The sequence below is a fragment of the Thalia democratica genome, chromosome 8 (genome assembly GCF_965202585.1).
Source record: "Thalia democratica chromosome 8, ktThaDemo2.hap1.1, whole genome shotgun sequence".
Lineage (NCBI taxonomy): Eukaryota > Metazoa > Chordata > Thaliacea > Salpida > Salpidae > Thalia > Thalia democratica.
In genome coordinates this window covers 27732642-27754995 of record NC_139172.1, presented here as the reverse complement: position 1 = coordinate 27754995, position 22354 = coordinate 27732642, and positions in this window count along the sequence as shown.

Below are 22354 nucleotides of genomic sequence, written 5' to 3'. Positions count from 1 at the left end.
AGTAAACGATAAAATAATAGTTTTTATAAAGTATTTTGTATTTAAATGATTTGAAGTAAAATATTAGTTTGTAAAGCATATAATTTGATTTAAGATCTATTAAATCCAAGTTCTTGCGCATACTTGAAGTTTTAAAATAATTAAAAGAAAAGTGTTAAGCATATGAATAATTTGTTATAATTGTTGTAATTCGTATGTTATGCTTTCAACTGAATTTTCACAATTACTTGTGTTTTTAGAGCGAGTTCACGTCAATAGTCAAAAACTGGCTGAGTTTTTTCGCAACGACTAAAAGAGACTTTATGTGCGACTCGAGCAAAATGAAATCAAAAGAGTACCGTAAAAGATTTAAAATTCTGTGTCGGGTCGTCGCAAAATACGCCGTTTTGAAGTTGGTGAGCAGCGAAAGTGAATCTATTAAAGTCAAGCAACACGTAGATCTGATCGTTAACACGTTTCCTTGTAATAATAATGTTAGCCAGAAGGATTTGTACAAGGTAGGCTTTTTGTTCCAAAGTAATTAACAAAGGCTTGATGCCAAGTAATTAAACTTTGCATGATATTTTATTTAACAACGTCAAAGTTAGATGTAGAATTACAAACTTTTATATTATATATATATCCGGGTATACTCACAATTTCCACCCGAGATCCTTTCCCACCTAATCAAATCGCACCCGCGCACAACTCCCACCTATTTTTGTTCGGTTGGGAAATGATCGCGGGTTAGAAGTGAGCGGTCCCCATATATCAAGTATACAGAACACAAGCTATTTACGATTTAAATTTATGCTGTTATCAACACTTTTGTATTGTTGATATTGTAATTCTTGTAGTATGTTTTCATTTTTGAATATAAAAGTACTTTTCTAAGGTACTTGAAAATTTTCAACCATTTACATTCTTTAACTTTTCAATTTTCTTTGATAGCGTAAATTTTAATAAGTTTTTCTAATATATCTAATTAAGTTTTTCTAATGCTGAATACATTTAGTTGTATAGCTAAAAAGAGAAGCAACGTACCTTATAATAAGAGCAAAAAATTCAAAAATTGTGCGTTATGCGGAAAACACAGTAATTATAAAGACATGATTGATGAGAACAACTACATAAAAACAGAATGATAAACATAAAACCAAAATTAAACTGTAAAAGTTACGGGATATATTCTACTCAGTGTACAATATGCAAGGAAATCTATGTAGGACAGACTAAAAACGGTTTTAACGTAAGATGGAATGCACACAGAAACAACTGGAAAAAGTTCCAAAGAAATTTTAACTTGGTATGTAAAGGAGACGAATAATCTGCATTATTTAAACACTACTTTGAGAATCATCATAATGATATTGAGAGTATGGGATTGGACAATGCCTACAAGATGGGAGCCAATCATTTCTAACCCGCATCATTTCTAACCCGTTCACTTCTAACCCGATCACTTCTAACCCGATCATTTCTAACCCGATCATTTCTAACCCGATCATTTCTAACCCGATAATTTCTAACCCGATCATTTCTAACCCAATTATTTCTAACCCGATCACTTCTTACCCGATCACTTCTAACCCGATCATTTCTAACCCGATCACTTCTAACACGATCACTTCTAACTCGATTACTTCTAACCCGATCAGTTCTAACCCGATCAGTTCTTACCCGATCAGTTCTAACCTGATCATTTCTAACCCGATCACTTCTAACCCGATCACTTCTAACGCGATCATTTCAAACAAGATCATTTCTAACCCAATTTAGCCCAATCATTTTTAACCCGATTATTTCTAAACTAATCATTTCTAACCCGATCACTTCTAACCTGATCATTTCTAACCCATTTTACTTGTTTATTTTATTTTTTAATCTAGATTTCATTCAAAAACAAACTAGTCTTAATAAAATTATTTAAGTATTTTGTTATTATTTTTTTAAAACATTATGATTTTAATGTGTTACGTAAAAAACATTGTTAGTATAAACTTCAATTTTAGTATTAGTTTAACATAGGTTTAATTAACATAACAATCAAACAGACATGTTTATTTGTATAACAAGTCTGAGGTTAATCAAATCTCGCCGAGGTAATCTTCTTTAAAACCTTCACTTAAATATATATAATAAAAGAAATGCTTTAATTAAGACTTTAATTAGTACTTTAGTTGACAAAAATTTCTTCAAAATTTACTCTGTTATGAACAGTTGAATTAACGTAAGTAAAAACGAAATAAGTACTGAAAAAACATTTTTAAAAAGAGTAATAAATTAATTATAATCATATTAACTATAACTAGGAGCAGAAGTTTATAAAAACTACATCAAGTTTTTTGTTTCCTTTAATCAACTATTTATTCAGACAATTATTACACACAATATATTTACATATATTTTTATTCATAACAGTAAAGCTAGCTTGAAATCTATTGACTTTATTCTCGGTGTTTTTTTGCACCTCTAAATTTCTATAAAAGTCATGAGTTTTTCTTCATTAGAAATTAAAGCCTATATTACAGTTTCACAACACAAAGCAATCTTATTATTTTATTATAAATTTTAAAAATACATAAATTAATCAAGTGACTTATGCCTATGTTTCATATTTAATTATCGCTAAATAATCTTAAGTTTTTGTGTTTTTGGAAACCTGTGAAACAATAACTTTTAAAAGATATCAAGAAATTTTTTAAAGAAGTTTCTATTATTAAGCGTGAGAAACTGTTGACTCAATTTTAAATTTTGAAAACTTTTAAAGTTTCATGATTAATGTAAATTTGTTTTGCTCTATATACAGCATATTTTGAGAAAAAAAAAAACAAAATAATAAGTTTCCGACACTTTATAGTTATAACATTTAGTATATAACATTTTATAGTTAAGTTTATTATATAATATGTCTTATTTAATCTTTAAATATAATTTACCAATGGCTAAAAGAAAGAAAATTAAATTTAAGTTCTAGTAAATGATGGATTCTAAATGTTGAAAAATGTCTACCTCTACTTTTGACTTATTAAACAGTATACATTTTCGTTTTAAGAACTTAAAATTTTACAATTATAATTTTAAATGAAACCACCATACTAAACACGATTGCTAAATTTTATTAAGTGTATTATTTCAAGCTCCACAGATACTGATATTATTATTCTTAAAAATGTATATTTCATATAGATTCGCCCTAAATTTGAATGCAACATGCCAATTTGGTCTCAATACTTAAAAAATGTGTATTAACTATAAAGAATATCTTTAAAAAAAAGTAGAGAATAATCTTTAAATGCTGCAATACTCATTATATTTCTTACACTGACGACTATCAAACTTAATATTTAATCTTTAGAATACAAAAGACTTATACATTTCCTTATTCCTTTTTAAAACTAATTAACTGCAGTTAATTTATAATCCATTTTTAAACTTTATTAAAATAATTAATTACCACGAAAATAAACCATTGATTCATAAACCTAACGAAAATAAACCATTATAAACCATTGATATAATATGTAGAATTTGGTTCATTCTATAGTTTGATTTTAATAGCAGCGCCTTTTCTCTGTAAATAATAAAAGGTTTTTCAATATTTTCGATAGATATTTATTTAGCCTGTATTCCTAATGTGCTTTGGACTTTAAATTTAGTGGTTAGTCAATGCACTTAATTTTTTTATTTTTTTTTTACAATTTTCTGTACCTTAATTTCAATAATGTTTATTTAAATTGAATCGATTATGCTTTGGCAAAGCAAAAAATAATAGATAAAAAATCAATGAAATACCAAACGGTTGCACAAATGTACAGAACCTAACTTTAAAAGTCAGGGTGTGTATACCCGGTTGATGTTTGAACAAGAATACATATTTTTCATGAACTTTTGTAGTTTGTTTGAATTCTGACATTATAGTATGTTCTGAAAGAATTTTATAAAAGTATCTATGTAGCTTCTTTTATTGAAGAAGTGCGTAATATAGACTATTTTGCTGATTGCTGCAATAAAATCATTGAAACAATTTACTAAATCGTCTCAATATGTGTTGCTGAATTTCTAAGAGAAAGTTTTTTGTTGAAAATGATCGGAAGTTAATTCTAAATTTAAAGATTGTGCAACTGTGTTTGGTTTTATTGTAACTCACTGATCGATAAAAAAATTGAAGTTAAACTTGCTTATTATGGAGTTAAAACAAAATGTTTTAAAAACCTGTTCCTTCAAATCATAAATAAGTCAACTAGTATTACACTAAAGTATAAATCTTTTTTGCTGTTAATCTATAAATATTAGATAAAACTATAGTTTTTGATTTTAAGGTATATAAATTTGCGTCTCTTTGTTAAGTGTCATTCAGTTTAAGTGGCTTAGCTTTTGATGCCTAGGTCAAGCGTAGAATAAAAAACTTCCAACAGCAATGAATATCAAAAATTAAATTTAACAAAAGCTATCTGAACATTAAAATTAAATTTATACAAAAATAACTAAATTTCATTAAAAAACAACTTTGTTGAGATTAATTTGTTTTTAAAACAAACCCAAATTTAAACAATAATAAACAAACGTATTGATACAGATCGAGTTAATAATTTTCGGGTTAGATCGGGTTAGAAGTGATCGGGTTAGATATGATCAGGTTAGAAATGATTGGGTTAGATATGATCGGGTTAGAAATAATCGGGTTAGAAATGATCTGGTTAAGTCGGGTTAGAAATGATCTGGTTAGAAATGATCTTGTTAGAAATGATCGGGTTAGAAGTGATCGGGTTAGAAGTGATCGGGTTAGAAGTGATCGGGTTAGAAGTAATCGAGTTAGAAGTGATTGGGTTAGAATTGATCGGGTTAGAAGTGATCGGGTTAGAAATGATCGGTTTAAAAATGATCGGGTTAGAAATGATCGGGTTAGAAGTGATCGGGTTAGAAGTGATCAGGTTAGAAGTGATCGGGTTAGAAATGATCGGGTTAGAAGTGATCGGGTTAGAAATGATCGGGTTAGAAATGATAGCGAGTTAGAAATGATAGTAAACCCTACAAGATAATGTTTTTAGAACAACCATAATTTAAAAATTTAGACTACAAAGAAAGTTTATGGATAAAAAGTTTAAATGCAAAAATTAACTTAAATAAAACAGTTTATGAAGATTTAATATTTTAGAACTTGTTGTTTTAGGATTTTTAAGAAAAGAGCATTTTTGTACATTGTGTTTTGGCTTGTTTACTTGTATGCATTTATGAGTTGTTAGTTAATAGAATCTTAGTTTTTTAAAAAACTTTTGTATGATAATTAATTATTTGATAATATAAAATATTAATAAATTTATATAGCCTAAAAATTTAAGTTTTAACTTTTATTTAATTTTGTTTTCTTTAGAAATTAGTTACTATTAATTGTGTTTTATATTTTCAGCCGTTTATCGCTTGATAATGTTTTAATAAACGAAAGTACTAGTGAATTAAAAGCGTGTTATTTGTTCATTTTTAAGACAGTAGAAGCAGTATTGTACTTTTTACAATAATTTTGTTATACCTATAAATTATTATCTACTGTCTGAACAAAGGAGTTCTCATTTTCTTGGACACTGGAAAAAATAAAAACGGTTTAAAATGTTTCTAATATACGTTAAAATGGTTTTAGAATCAAAATGTTAAGTTTCCTCACTATTTTTCCTTTTTTAAGAAACTCCTTTATAATCTATAATCAACTTGTAATTTAACTTTATAATAATAGTTAGTTTTCAAAAAATCCCAAGCTATAATTTACAGTTTCAACTAGTTCGCAAAAATTAAACAGAAACCCTGTCCTTACTGAAACAGACATAATGTTTACTTTAAAATAATTTGACATTCATAAATAAGAATAATATGATTTTCATGTACCGATTACAATACAATATTTTTTTTATAAGTTTTTTTTTTTACAATATTTTTTTTATAAGGTTTTTTTTTACAATAAGTTTATACATATCTAAAAATTAATGTATCAAACTCTTAAGTCTTTTAAAACTTATAAGGTCTTTATTTTAATAAATTTCACAAATATATCTTCTTAAGATTTTGATCTTAATTACTTTTTTTTTAATTTTGAAGGACTTCTGCGTAGCCTGCTACGGTTGCTTTCACTTTTGGATGTCGAACCCGAGCTTTCTTAAAAAATTTGTAGCTTTTTATGAAAATATTGAAGAGTTGTTCACGGAAGCCATCTTGTTCACTGGAGAAGTCGATGAAGCACAAATCGTAAACATTAAATTTGATTTACAGGTTGCTTTTGACACAAGTTTTTCGAATAAATTTCTAAGCTTAATATTTTTACTAGTACCTACAAGATCGCATTTATGTTTTGAAAATAATGAAAAACACATTATATTTACTTCAGGCAGCTTCTACATAAGTAACAACTACGAATTAGTTTCATTATTTCATGAAAATGGTTTCAAAGTATAATTTGAAAAGAGTTTACACCCAAACAATTAACACTCAACACAGGATAGAGTTTTTCAAAATAAAAAGGCCGATGAGGTCATTGCTGACGTCAAGGCGTACTACGAAGCGAGCTCCCGCTTCAAACATCTCGTTGAAGGTGTCGATGAGATGTTCAAAGGATGGTACGAAAGAAGAAGAAGAAGAAGTAATGAAGATACTGCTAAAAAGGAGGAAGGTAACCAACATTGCTTACTGGAAAGGTTGCTGGGTGTAAGTTTGTTTGTAGTTATTAGTTTTTTGTTGTTATCTCGATATGAAGTCTTCAATAGTTTTTGGCAGAAGTAAGTTTTAATGTTTTCGCAGAATTAGTTGAAACTTATTAAAGACATGATAAAAAGTTTATTTAGCCTACCGATACGATATTAAAGTTCAGCAGTGTAATGTTTTTCCCAAGCACTACATTTTTAGTTATTGCCTCATTGAAATGAGTAGATTATATAGCATGCATAATTGATATTAAGTTCTAACGTGTTAAACCATTTAAATTTATCAAAGTGGCGAAATTTTTAATCGTTGCAATGAAGCAATAAATATAGAAAATAGGGTGATAAGTATTATACAGGCTGCTTGAAAAATTATTGATTTTAGTTTTACAATAATTAATACATATAATCTGTATAAATTTACTTAACAACTCTGTTCTGCAAATCATCTGAAAATATTTACTGTTTGCTTGCCTTTTTAACTGGTTTTACTATTCGCAGGGCGGAGGGAATTTCAAGGAAAGAGAAGAATCTTTCATTGACGGTCTTTTAGATGAAAGATTTAAAAAATATTTGACCAGCGATCAATTTGAAGGCATCGAAAGTGCAGTGGAAAATCATTGCTATGATGAAAATGTTGAACCGGAAAACGAATTTCTGAATCAACTGTGTTTGAGGCGAAAGTGTGCGGATTTGTATGATCAGGTCATCCATGGTGTTGAGTCGTCGGTTTGGCCGGCAGTGAATGTGAGCACGTTGTTATAAAGTGGTTAAATGTTGCTTTTTTATGTTTAGTAACAAAATTACTGTAGTGGTGGTATATAAAGACTCATTTAGTATTAGTAGACGTTGGCAAAAAGTTGATTTTGTACATCAAGTTAACAGTAATATTTTTTTTACATTAAGTGTTTCATACTTTAAATGATATTTTGATAGATTTATTTTTATTAGCTTTATCAATGTTAAAATTCAAACTTTATTTTTTCCCAAATATGCCTTTTTAAATATCATTTAATAACATGTATTTTTTACAGATCACAAACCAAAAAGAAAAAAAAGTTTTCTTTAGCTTGATCTCCATGCTTGATATTTTCAAAAAAGAAAATTATAAACCTGCACAAAACGCGCTCTACGGTATAAGTTTCAATATTTCTAATGGTGAAAATATTGTAGAAATTTTCAATCAACAAGTTTTAAAAAGTTTCGACGAATTCAAACTCAAAAACTGTTTGCTGAGTCTTTCTGAGCTAAATAAAAGTAAAACTGATATAGATAAACTAGTTTCAAAGAAATTGAAAACGATAGCAAATGATGAGTATGTTAAAGAAAAAGTAAGCAATAACATCAAATTTAAAAAAAACCCTAAAAAGAAAAAAAAATCCAAAAATGAAGGCATAAATAGCGACAAAGACAAAACAAACAAAACAGCCTATTCCACTGAAAACGCTAAAAAAGCCAGTTCCAAAAAGAGAAAAGGTGGCAACGACGTTGCCTCGCCTGAAAACAAAATAATGAAAACAAAAAGCTCGCATTCGACTGCAGAGGAGAAATATTCAAAGGATGAGCAGGAAAAAGTCGATGCGACGAAAGCGAACGAAGTCGAAGTTAAAGACAGCGACGAAAGTCTGCAACCGAAAACAAAAGAGAGCTTGCAGCTGGACGAATGTTTGAAAGGTTTCAAAGTAAGAAGCAAAAAAATCAACACCGACCTCATTTCCAATTTCAGCGAAAAATTGCAAACGTACACAAAATTTGTTGAGAAAGCGGAATCGGTTTTAAAAAACATGAAAAAAAATCTCGAAAATGTTCAGGTATATAAGAAAAAGTTAGAAAGCGGCCGAGGTATGGTGCAAAAGAATTTGCACCGGGGTATTTTGAATGAGTTGTGTGAGTTTTATTGGAATCACGTCGATGACTCAACAACCAAACATGAGAACTATGACAAAGTGTTATCAAGTTTGTCGACGAAATTAGCACAAATTTTGCAACTGCCCGATTTTTCAAGCTAGTAACAGTTTATTAGTTTAACGCTTTTCTGTGTTATGTGTAACGAAATAATCTGTGGAAGCAGCATAAACATTTGTTTTTAAAGGTTTTATTTGTTCAATTAAAGTATACAGCATTGTATATAAATGTTGTGTTTAAAAACAAACATTTCTCAAAAGTTAGTTTATTTAACTTTGTTTACGTTAAGTTTTACTAAAAATTTTGTATTGACAGTATAATTTTTTGTTCTTTACTTTATTAAACTTGAATGTTTTTAAAGTTTAGATATCTGATCATTCGTATAATTTTTAATTTTCCTGAAGTATGGCCAAAATGAAAATAATATAATAATTAAAATAATAATTAATTGATTTCTTACCGTTTAAGGCAAGTAAAATATATTATTATTTTTATTTTTTTAAAGACAAACTTTACAATCATAAACATTTAGTGTTACAAATATTTGTATAATAATTTTATTTGCAAAATATAATATGCAAAAAATATATGATTAATTTGTATAAAAATACGAAACATTTCTACAATGCTTAAGTGAACTTAATACAGTTTTTTATAAGTATTCTTTTGAAATAAATTTCACCACAGCAAATTGTTATCACTATTTTCTCTTTTCTTTAAACAAATTAAAAGTAGATGTAAGTGATAACATTGTTGTAATTAACATTTATCAGCATCCTAGCCGGAAAAATAGTAAACAAAAATATGTTGTACTTAAATCTATTCGAAAATAGTTCGAAGTCATTTCACTGTATTTAAAAAATAAGTGTTTTATGCTAAATTTTCGAAATAACGCTATCATAATTTATACAAATAATTTATTTACTATCAAAATTTTATTTAAACACTTAATTTTTTATGTTCTTATGTGCATTAAAGTTTTGTTTTGCTAGAAGCTATATACAATTTTTAGTTTTAAAACCACTGGACTACAGAGTATTTTGTATTGTAAATCCACATTTTTTAAAATGCAACTTTGACCAGTTGGACATCTTTAGTTTATCTAAAACAAAAGTCGGTAGGAATTTCGTGGTCGCGGGAGAAACTTCGAAAATAAAAATATTCGCGGGTCGCAGTTTTATCAGTGTTGATTTTTAATAGCAAACCCTAAAATATCTTGTGTAAGTCTCGAACTTCCCGTAAACTTTACTTAAGGCCTTAACTTGATTATTATTTTTTGCTTTTTATTTCAAACCTCAATATACTTACTGTAAGTTTTATAAATAATCTTTTGTGAGCCGAACTTGCATGCTTGCGGGCTGCAGGTTAAACCCTTCATGGGCCGCGAGTCGACCCTTTATCTAGATGAGTGTACAGAAGTAGCATTTTATAAAACTAAAAGAGATCTAAAGTAATTTTACCTAGAAAGAAAAATTACAATTCTTAATATTTTCCGAAACATTGACAACGCTTCTTAAAAATATTAAGTTTAAGCAAACTTATTGCTGAACGAAATCATATAAAAGTATAGGTATGATACAAAGATTAATGAAGTATAAGTTTATTCGTTAAAATTTATTTCATACGATTGAAAAAGAACTTGCTCTCGTATAAACACAATTTAATATCTGGGATTCGGTGTGTTGAAAAGTGTGATATTTGCATCCTTAAACTTGGTCTTCATCACATCGTCCAGATCTTTGCATTCAGCATTGAACTTTTCTGCTTATCCATCTCCTCCGTTGCACAGTGTCCCATTGTTGATTGGTCTGAAGTAATAAAAATAATTGATTTTTCTTAACAAAAATTTTATGATAAAAGTTATGTACTAGGGATAGTATACCTGAATATAAGTGGTTTTCAAGAATGCGAAGTATAGTTTGAAAATATTTTTGAGATTCATAGATTTAATTAAGTTTTAATATTAAATTTCTTTTTAATTTTAATCATTAAACAGTCTTAAAGTAAACGGTAAAGCAAAAATCAAAGAATAATAATTACATTACCTTATAGTATTTGCATATTTAAATAGTTTAAAAAATGCGCTGTTTGAATTTAATCAGAAATTTATCTATGAAAAAGTTAGCTTTAAATACAAAAAAGTTTATGTTTCATCACCTTAAAATAAATAACTACTGAGAAGAAAAAAATGGAGTTTAAGTTTATATTTGTACAAGGAAGCCAGACTGTTGACCATCTCTTTTTTATTACTTAGTATACTAACAAACATTATAACATTATCAAGAAATTCTAAACCTTAAAATGTATCTTTCTTTAATTTAAAATATTAACTTTATTTCAAATCGAAATTTAATCTGTTAATAAATTGTGATTTATTACTGAGTTCAACACATTTGTTTAAATTTTTAATTTATAAGCTAAGTAAAGTTACATACCTTTTGTAAACAAATAAAAAGCAATTAGTTTTTGTAATTTTTCAACAACCATTTATCCCGTAAAAAAAAATTATATGTAATGGAAAGCGACACTTCTTTTTTTAGTCATTTATTTTTTAGTAGTACAAGTTCTTAATCTTAAAAGTTCGTAACCTTTAGTTTTAAACATGGTTTATAACTTTTATTTATACTAAATTATCTAAGATCATCTATTTAGCAATTAGGTTTGTACTTAAAGATAGTTTTAAGTGAAGAAAGAAGTTAATTATAACACTTAAAGTAAACGTTGTTGTTAGTAATTATAATAACTATATATGCTAGTTTGCAGTTGTAAAAACTTGGAAAACTTGTGTTGAAGTGAAAACAAATGAATGTATTTACATTATTTGTATAGCAAAACTAGTTTTGTTACCTCATCAAACCGAACTGTTTATTAAAAAGCTTCTAATCCAACAAAGCTTCTATTGATAGTTTGAAAGTTAAAACAGTAATGCGTTTAATGATAACCTTTCAAACATTTTAAGTAACTGTGTAATCTTAGAAAAAAATAATTTATAGTTAATGACTTAGTTATCTAATACTACTCGAATTTTGATGATTTACTATTGTTGCAGTTAGTAGAATTTTTAATTAGCAGCCATTTTTTGTCAAACCAGTACTAGAACTTTAAAATAAGTTAAACAATGAAATTAAAGATAACATAAACTGTAAACCTTTAAAAAAAATTTCGGTAAAAAAAGGGTTGAAAAAAAAAAGCGGCGGCTTTTCGGGGGCTTTTTTGCGTTATTTTTCTTCTCGTTTCAACCCTTTTTTTTACCGAAAATTTTTTAAAGGCTTTCGTCGATAGACGAAAGTCTTTTTTTTTTACAAATTTTTTTCGATAAAGACTGATAAAGGTTTTAAAAGATTCTAACATAAGTGTCAACAGCTTCATAAAAAAAGTTTTTTACTTTTTAAATAAAATAATATATAAATAGTATAATAACATTATAAATTAAAATGATAGTAAAAATTGAAAATAATCCTTTTACCAAACCTTATTTTTATTTATTTGTTATTATTTTAAATATGTTTATGTTAATTTTTTGGTTAACAATACTTAACTTATTTCTAGTAATAAATTTTTTAAGATTAATGTTTATCAATGTTGTCAATGCATGTGGTATAACTTATATGGTTATTTTACTTATATAATCATTCATATTTATTAATTATATGATTTGAAAAAGCATTTAAAATAAGTATGTTGTTGCTTAGAAAATTAATACCTTTTAAATTAAGTTATGATAAATCTATATGTCTAAAAAATCAAGTTAAATGTTAGTAATTGTTAGTAATGAAAATTGGAATAATTATAAAGGTTTTTAACACTTAATTTTTTAATTAATAACAATTAGCTCAGTAAACAAGTTCATTAAAAAATATATTACAACATTTCTTTTTATTAACATTTTACTTTGAAGAATGGCAAGTTGTTTTAATTTTACTATATTTATTAAATAAATAAAAATTCTATGGTAAGATTACTATTGTATTTTTAAATATTTAAACATTCACTAAGTAAAATCGCAACGCAAAACTAAAGTTTTAAATTAAGTTTTAGAAGCAATATCTATCGTTAAAGAAGTAAAACTAAGAGATTAATACGAATTCATAAACATAATGTTTTTTTCTCATATTACATAGTTACAAATTCAATAGTGAGTTAGATGATTGTATTTCTTAAAATAAAATCTTTATTTACAAACTAAATCTCATCACAAAACATTTTTTAAACATTATGAATTAATTTCTAAAACCTCAAGTAATCATCAAAACTAAGAAGTTAACACAATTTGTGTTCTAATAAAAAAAAGTTAAACTATATACTGTAATACTTGAACTTGCTGTTGTAAAAGTGTGCTGTTATAAACTTTTAGATAATTATTGACACCACTTAATATCTTCTTGTATACTTTTTATAGTTTGTTAAAAGTACAATAAACTTTAAATCTACTTATTTGTCAACATTAGTAATTTGTACAACTAATAATACTATAGTAATAACATGTTCTAGTCAAATGTACACTTAATTATATAAAAATAAATTAGCTTCTTACAAACGCTATTTTATTTTGTTTTATTAATAGTTCTGTTTTATTATCATTATAATACATGCACATTATGCGCATAAATTAGTTAAGAGTAACGTCGCAATAAAGAGGTTGCTTACGGGTAAGTTGATTGGGATTAGTATGGGTATATATAAGAATAAATAATGTGATAAACCATTGTCTTATTTCTTGATAATGCTGATGAGTTATATTTACACACAAAATAAAGCAAGTGAACAAGAATTTATAAGTAGCAAGCTAGATCAAAGCTGCAATTGATAACAGACATTACAAATGAAAAACAATTAAAGTAAGAACTTTAGACAGAACAGTCACATCCTTTAGTCCGAATATATTTACATATTTAACTGTCACCATTTCTTACTGCGCGAAAATGTAAGTAAATACTGTTTTACAGGCATTGAAAAGAACGTTATTCTTTGTAATAAAATTGTTTGATTTATAACATATATGTTTACAAAAACTTCAGAGAGTGTGTTTTTTTCCTTAAAACTTGAAAATCTTTACTTATTTGTTGTACTATTTTTAGCACATTTGCGTATCTTTAACACTTATGAAATATTTTTCGTTTCTGCGGTACAGCAATAGTTTAAAAAAAATTTAACTAAAATTTGCGAAAGTAACAAGAAATTAAACTTTTCAATGTATTTGTTTAAGTGCTTTCAAATGTATATAGTTTTGAACAACTTTTAGTTAAACATGTTCAAGCTTCTTTTTGACTTATAAAATATTCTATCAAAAGCATGAATTAAACACAATATTTATATTATCCCAGGTGTCTTTAAGCTGCTAAACGTAATTGACACATTATAATATAATGGAATCAAGAGATTTGGCATCTTAAACACAAAAGTGGTATACGACTTAATTACCATCTCAAGAAAATGTCTACTCAACAAACTTTAACTTACAAGAAATATTTGTTCAACTTAAGTTATTTTAGAAATATCTAGTACCTTTTTTAATGTGCACCTGAACGCAGTATTATGTATTAAAAGCTATTTTTACTGGGCACAAAAAATTTCACACTGGTACGGTATATATATTTATAATAAAATAATTCAACTTATCAATTTTGGTTCATATTATCCAATTCAGTTAGTAAGTCTATTTCAACATATACTAGTGTTAATTTACATTTTTTTAGAATAGCAATTACAGTCACCTCACGCGAACCTACGCACATTGTGTCCACAACGAAAGTGCGTAACTAAACGATGGATAGCGAAATACCTAACAAATTGGCTGTTTACCTGTTTAATGAATTTGATTAAAAACAATTCATTGACTTTCCCTTTTTTTTTTTTGGTTACAAAAATTGTTTTCGTTAGAGTTGTACATTTATGCGAAAAGTATTTTAATAGAAATTGTTTATACGTATACTAAGTTTTTTTCTACTTTGTTCCTTGACCACCTAAGATTAAATTTGTCTTACATGGTATTTAAAAAACACCTTTTAGTTCATTCAATCATTAGAACTTAGCTAAAAATAAGAAATTTGTTGAGTTGAAATGAAACTTTATGTCATAAATATTGTGAGAAATTGAACAGTGTACCGTATTTGATTTAAAGGCAATAATGGGGGCTAAGACACCTAAAATAGTAAGAAAGCAATAGAATTCAATAGTTTACTTCTATAAGGCACAACTTTTAAATGCACTCAATTTTATTAAAAGTTTACATAAACAAATATAGATTTAAGTTAGCATTTAAAACTAAAAAGATATTATATATTGTAAACTGAATATATACAATAAATTTACAAGGTTAGAAATATTTTAAAATATAACTTTTTGTATTTTTGAAAGCAGCCAACTTTCAAGGGATTGGAATAAGTTTAAAAAAGACAAATATAAGACATTAGTTTCTAGTTTTGCCTTGTTTAGTAGCCCCGAACCTGTAGCTTACCGAAACCTAAGTTGTAAGTGCAAACAACTTAACTTATTGGATAGAACCTCATTGAACTGGTTAATGTCTAAATTGGTTAAAGCCTAAATAACGACCTCTACCAACTTAAATTATGGGAAGAGCGTATACGTAGCTAGATAAAAATGAAATGTGAATAATTAAATCACTTAAAATTAAAAGCACAAACAAAACAAAAAGCCTTGGTTATTGTTTAAGATGTGGATACAAGGTGATGACATATCTTATGCTAGATAGGCTGAAAAGATAAAATCAGGTGTCCGTTACTATGTGGCTAACTATAAAAACGACCAAGATTCGATTATTACAGCTAAGGAATGGCAACTGGTTAACCACATTATTCTACTGCTCCAACCTTTTTTTTTGCAACAAAGGAGTGTAGTAAAAACAATGCATAGCTCTCAAGCGTGATCCCGCATGCAAGATAACTGACGAAGTTTGTTAGGAAATATCTTGCTGCACTATCATCTTCTGTGTATTTTGAAAGATTATTTTATTAAGATGGTAATTAGTACAATAAAAAGCGTAATTGATTGCTTCCAAATACCGGCGAAAAAACTTTATTTCTCCACCACAACTTGAAAAAATAAGAGTGGTCTTTTGTAGTATAAAAAAGAGATGTTTTGCAATTTAGTTTGTTTTATATTTTCAAAAAGTTGCTAAGGTTAATCTATATTTCTTTTTTGTTATGGTAAAAAAGTAATCCTAAGTGAAATTTAAAAACTTTTTATTACAATTGTAATTCCTATTCTTTCTTATGCCTTTACTAGAGTTGGTTATGTATTTCAATTTATTACGGCTCCTTGTTATTTTCAATTGCACTTTATTTTATAAATATGAACACTTGCAAAAGTTTATGTTCTAAATCGTTTATAGTCACAATAAAAACTAACTCTTAAGTTGAACGTAAAATATTTTAACTTTGTTTGTGATTAGTTTTCTGCTTTAAGCATTTATTAAAGTCTATGATTTATTTATTTTGCAGAATAAAATTACAAGTTAATTGTTAATGTTGCTAGCATGGATATCAAAATATTGAAACTAAGTTCTTGTGTAAGTAGCTTGATTTTTTTTTCGGCAAAACATTTTTTTTCGCTTTCAAAATTAACTATTCTTAAAAAAAACGTATTTACCTAAAAAAACGTTAAGAATATTGTTTAAACCTAATTTACTAAATAAGTTATGATATAATGAATACTTATCATTTATAACTTGTATTGTATTTACATTACAAGCAGCTTAAATCTTAAGAATTCCAATTATCAAAACATTGGAATTCGGATTCGGTTGAATCTTGATTTGAAAATAAGACTTGGATTCGGATCTGGCCAAATCCAAAATTTTCTAATTCGGTAGATCACTAGTTTATACCATGGTATAAGAAAGAAACCTTTTGACGTTGACAATAATAGTAGTATAATACATTAAAGTGTAATATAAGAAGTTAGAAAAGAATATTAAAAACGTAATTCTATTTTTAATTGATTTAGTTCTGGCTTTGTTTTTTACATGCTTATAAGTGGCCTGCCACATATAGTAAAGAGTCTTCAATCATACATTTTTGTAATTTTCTTTCTACTAAAACTATGTATGAGAGTATATATATATGTATATATATTGGTTATTAATATCAAAAGTTAATTTTGTAATAATTTTTACCAATTAAAAAAATAAATATAGTGGAAAATATCGCAAACTTTAGGTAAGTTAAGTAAACTAGTGGGCAATAGTAAAAGGCAACAAGTAATTTTTATCACATATTCGTGGAATGAACAGTAAAAGAAGGTCTAAATACAAATGACTTTAGAACCTTACTAGATATTATAGGGTGATAAAAAAATGTAAGAAAATAACTGATTTCAGTTAACCGCCAGTCACATGGAAAATGTGCGGTTATTTTTACAAAAATTGAATATATTTTAAACAAATTAAAAACTGACCATATCACTATCGAACAGCTTGGAAAGGCGTTTTATGAGATAGAAGATCACGTTGAAAATAAATTGCAGTTGCTGTCATTGATACGAAGAAATTATACAAAATGTCAGCGCCAGTCCTGTGCGAAGACAGTTCTTCATTGATAGTCTTACCGACAATCCTTGGCACTTCTGTAATTTGTAAATAAGTATATAAAATAAAAGTCAAAAATGTAATTTATTGGCGAAAAAAGTACAGATAACGGTTTTCAAAAGTTTATGCTTTTATTTTTGAGTAATTTCAGTAAGTTGGTGAGTAACATCTAGTAAAGACTGTAAAAACAATTTTTTTTTATTAAATATACTTAGTCTTAATACAATATATTAGATGTTTAAACAAATTTGACCCTGAAAGTGCAAATCAAAAACGCATAACTTAAACTTTTTATAACTACTAAATCACAACACAAACAACAATAAAATTAATGTTCATTTTTAGCTCTCGTATGAATCGAAAGATTTGAAAAAGAATTCGATTAGAGAAATATTACTTTTTGGAGCGAATTAGTATACAAATGTACAAAACTTTAAGATTAATATGACGTAATAATGTTTAGCTGTAGTTTTATTGTAAATTTTAAATTTGAAGACTTATGTTGGTTTTTTAATAAAACCTGATTGAAAATAACACTTAAAAAGAATAATTCTTGAACAACCCATTTAAAATATACATAGTAAATGGCAAATCACAAATTTACAAGTAAAGTAGACGTTTAAATAACCATTAAACACCACAAAGACAAATAAAACAGAATATAGATTGTTATATCAAATCATCTTCTTCAACTACAAACATTTATCAAATGAAACAAACTTATCTATAAAGTCTGTTTCTATTTTAATCAATGGGAAAATACTAACAACCAAATTATCTGGTCTAAAAGCTATTAATTCAAACCAAGACATAGTAAAACTTTGACTCAGCATTGCCAAAAATACCTTAATCGAAGCATTAGATTTCACAAAAAAAATTCCTACTTTTACTAGACAAAGGTCCTAATTATAATTTACTTTGGTGCAAATCTATTTTAGTTGATAATAACCAGACCTAAAATAAACTGAATCAAATAACGTTTTAACATGAGCATTGAATCATACAGTAACAACGAAATATCTTATTATATTGGACTACTATTAATCAAATAAGTAAAAAGTTTTTTTTTAAGAATAAGGTCGTTGGCCTTTATAGGAATGACGGCTTAACATTTTTAAAGAGAAAACTTCCAGGGTGTGCCGAAGTAAGAACAATTAAGATAAATGGTACGTTCAAAGAACCAATTTTAACACTACAATTGAATCCGGACTAACTCACACATACTTTTATAAGTAATCTCTATACCATCTTTACAAGGCTACTAAAGCGTTAAAAACTATTTGAGATTAATAATTTACTATTTTCCAAAGTTACGATTACATAACAATTCAAATTCGAACAACTCAATATCGGACTTTTCAAATTCTTGAAAAAATATTTAAACACTATGTCTCAAAAAGTATTATAAATTTTAAAAAATTAATAAAGCATATGTATATCTTATGTATCTTAAAAAATATATTATGTTTTGCAAAAATATAAATATGGCTTGTAGATATTAATAGGACCTACATATGTATTTTTTATATTTGACAAATATGCATTACTTTTTTAGTTGTGGTTCTTTCAAATTTTTTATGAGAATTTGAATTATCCGAATTTGAATAGTTGTGCACCCTAAAGTTACAGGTATTAAACTGATGTTTTAAAATTTGTTAATGTATGTAAACATGAAACTTACTAAAAAAATTTTGACTACATAGTTTAGTTCAAATAGTTAACTCATATTACGAAAGAAACAGTATCGTACTACAAAATCAAGTAAAGTTGTATCTCTTAATATTAGAAATATAAAATATCGTATTTAAGGAAGGTATTTCAAAAATTAAGTATAAAATTTAGTTCTAACTTTAATACAAACAAAGAACTTTCATTATTACATAGAATATAAAGATAACAGTTATTATATTAATACAGCTGTGAGAACTGTTGTGCTAATTTAATTGTAACTTATAGTATTATTGTTGAAATTATAATTCTACAATTTTACTATAATACTGCCTGTTCTGCTATAATGTTTTATTAAACGTTAAGCGCTTTATGACATCATAATCGAGAGTGTTCCAACTTTCGTAAAATATTTTTGTTTCATTTTGCAGTGAAAACTAACAAGTAGTACAAAATCAAATTATAAATTTTTAGCAAACAGGTTACCTACCTAACAGTAAATATTTTTGCAAATTGGTGGTTTTTGGCATAAATAAGCTTGAAAAAAGAAAAAATTACGCTAAGTTTAGAAAGATTATAAAAGATTTAAAGTGTAAAAAACGAATGATATTTATAAGTACACGTAAAAAACAACATGCATTAGTCCTAAGATAAAATATAAGAAAGACAACTTTTGATGTGACAATAACAGTAGTATAAAACATTAAAGTGCAATATAAACAGTTAGAAAAGAATATTGAAAACGTAATTCTTTTTTTAATTGATTTAGTTCTGGTTTTGTTTTTTACATGCTTATAAAAAGGCTTGCCACATGTAGTAAAGAGTATTAAATTATACATAAAGTCTTAATTTTTGTAGTTTCCATCTACTAAAATTATGTATATATATATATATATATATATATATTGGATTTTAGTATTAATAGTATGTTTTGTAATAATTTTAAAATAAATAAATATAATATCGCAAATTTTAGGTAAGTCCAATAAACTAGTGGGCAATAGTAAAAGGCAACAAGTAATTTTTATCACATATTCGTGGAATGAACAGTAAAAGAAGGTCTAAATACAAATGACTTTAGAACCTTACTAGATATTATAGGGTGATAAAAAAATGTAAGAAAATAACTGATTTCAGTTAACCGCCAGTCACATGGAAAATGTGCGGTTATTTTTACAAAAATTGAATATATTTTAAACAAATTAAAAACTGACCATATCACTATCGAACAGCTTGGAAAGGCGTTTTATGAGATAGAAGATCACGTTGAAAATAAATTGCAGTTGCTGTCATTGATACGAAGAAATTATACAAAATGTCAGCGCCAGTCCTGTGCGAAGACAGTTCTTCATTGATAGTCTTACCGACAATCCTTGGCACTTCTGTAATTTGTAAATAAGTATATAAAATAAAAGTCAAAAATGTAATTTATTGGCGAAAAAAGTACAGATAACGGTTTTCAAAAGTTTATGCTTTTATTTTTGAGTAATTTCAGTAAGTTGGTGGGTAACATCTAGTAAAGACTGTAAAAACAATTTTTTTTTATTAAATATAATTAGTCTTAATACAATATATTAGATGTTTAAACAAATTTGACCCTGAAAGTGCAAATGAAAAACGCATAACTTAAATTTTTTATAACTACTAAATCACAACACAAACAACAATAAAATTAATGTTTATTTTTAGCTCTCGTATGAATCGAAAGATTTGAAAAAGAATTCGATTAGAGAAATATTACTTTTTGGAGCGAATTAGTATACAAATGTACAAAACTTTAAGATTAATATGACGTAACAATGTTTAGCTGTAGTTTTATTGTAAATTTTAAATTTGAAGACTTATGTTGGTTTTTTAATAAAACCTGATTGAAAATAACACTTAAAAAGAATAATTATTGAACAACCCATTTAAAATATACATAGTAAATGGCAAATCACAAATTTACAAGTAAAGTAGACGTTTAAATAACCATTAAACACCACAAAGACAAATAAAACAGAATATAGATTGTTATATCAAATCATCTTCTTCAACTACAAACATTTATCAAATGAAACAAACTTATCTATAAAGTCTGTTTCTATTTTAATCAATGGGAAAATACTAACAACCAAATTATCTGGTCTAAAAGCTATTAATTCAAACCAAGACATAGTAAAACTTCGACTCAGCATTGCCAAAAATACCTTAATCGAAGCATTAGATTTCACAAAAAAATCCTACTTTTACTAGACAAAGGTCCTAATTATAACTTACTTTGGTGCAAATCTATTTTAGTTGATAATAACCAGACCTAAAATAAACTGAATGAAATAACTTTTTAACATGAGCATTGATTCATACAGTAGCAACGAAATATCTTATTATATTGGACTACTATTAATCAAATAAGTAAAAAGTTTTTTTTAAAGAATAAGGTCGTTGGCCTTTATAGGAATGACGGCTTAACATTTTTAAAGAGAAAACTTCCAGGGTGTGCCGAAGTAAGAACAATTAAGATAAATGGTACGTTCAAATAACCAATTTTAACACTACAATTGAATCCGGACTAACTCACACATACTTTTATAAGTAATCTCTATACCATCTTTACAAGGCTACTAAAGCGTTAAAAACTATTTGAGATTAATAATATACTATTTTCCAAAGTTACGGTTACATAACAATTTAAATTCGAACAACTCAATATCGGTTATTTCAAATTCTTGAAAAAATATTTAAACACTATGTCTCAAAAAGTATTATAAATTTTAAAAAATTAATAAAGCATATGTATATCTTATGTATCTTAAAAAATATATTATGTTTTGCAAAAATATAAATATGGCTTGTAGATATTAATAGGACCTACATATGTATTTTTTATATTTGACAAATATGCATTACTTTTTTAGTTGTGGTTCTTTCAAATTTTTTATGAGAATTTGAATTATCCGAATTTGAATAGTCGTGCACCCTAAAGTTACAGGTATCAAACTGATGTTTTTAAATTTGTTAATGTATGTAAACATGAAACTTACTAAAAAAATTTTGACTACATAGTTTAGTTCAAATAGTTAACTCATATTACGAAAGAAACAGTATCGTACTACAAAATCAAGTAAAGTTGTATCTCTTAATATTAGAAATATAAAATATCGTATTTAAGGAAGGTATTTCAAAAATTAAGTATAAAATTTAGTTCTAACTTTAATACAAACAAACAACTTTCATTATTACATAGAATATAAAGATAACAGTTATTATATTAATACAGCTGTGAGAACTGTTGTGCTAATTTAATTGTAACTTATAGTATTATTGTTGAAATTATAATTCTACAATTTTACTATAATACTGCCTGTTCTGCTATAATGTTTTATCAAACGTTAAGCGCTTTATGACATCATAATCGAGAGTGTTCCAACTTTCGTAAAATATTTTTGTTTCATTTTGCAGTGAAAACTAACATGTAGTACAAAATCAAATTATAAATTTTTAGCAAACAGGTTACCTACCTAACAGTAAATATTTTTGCAAATTGGTGGTTTTTGGCATAAATAAGCTTGAAAAAAGAAGAAAAATACGC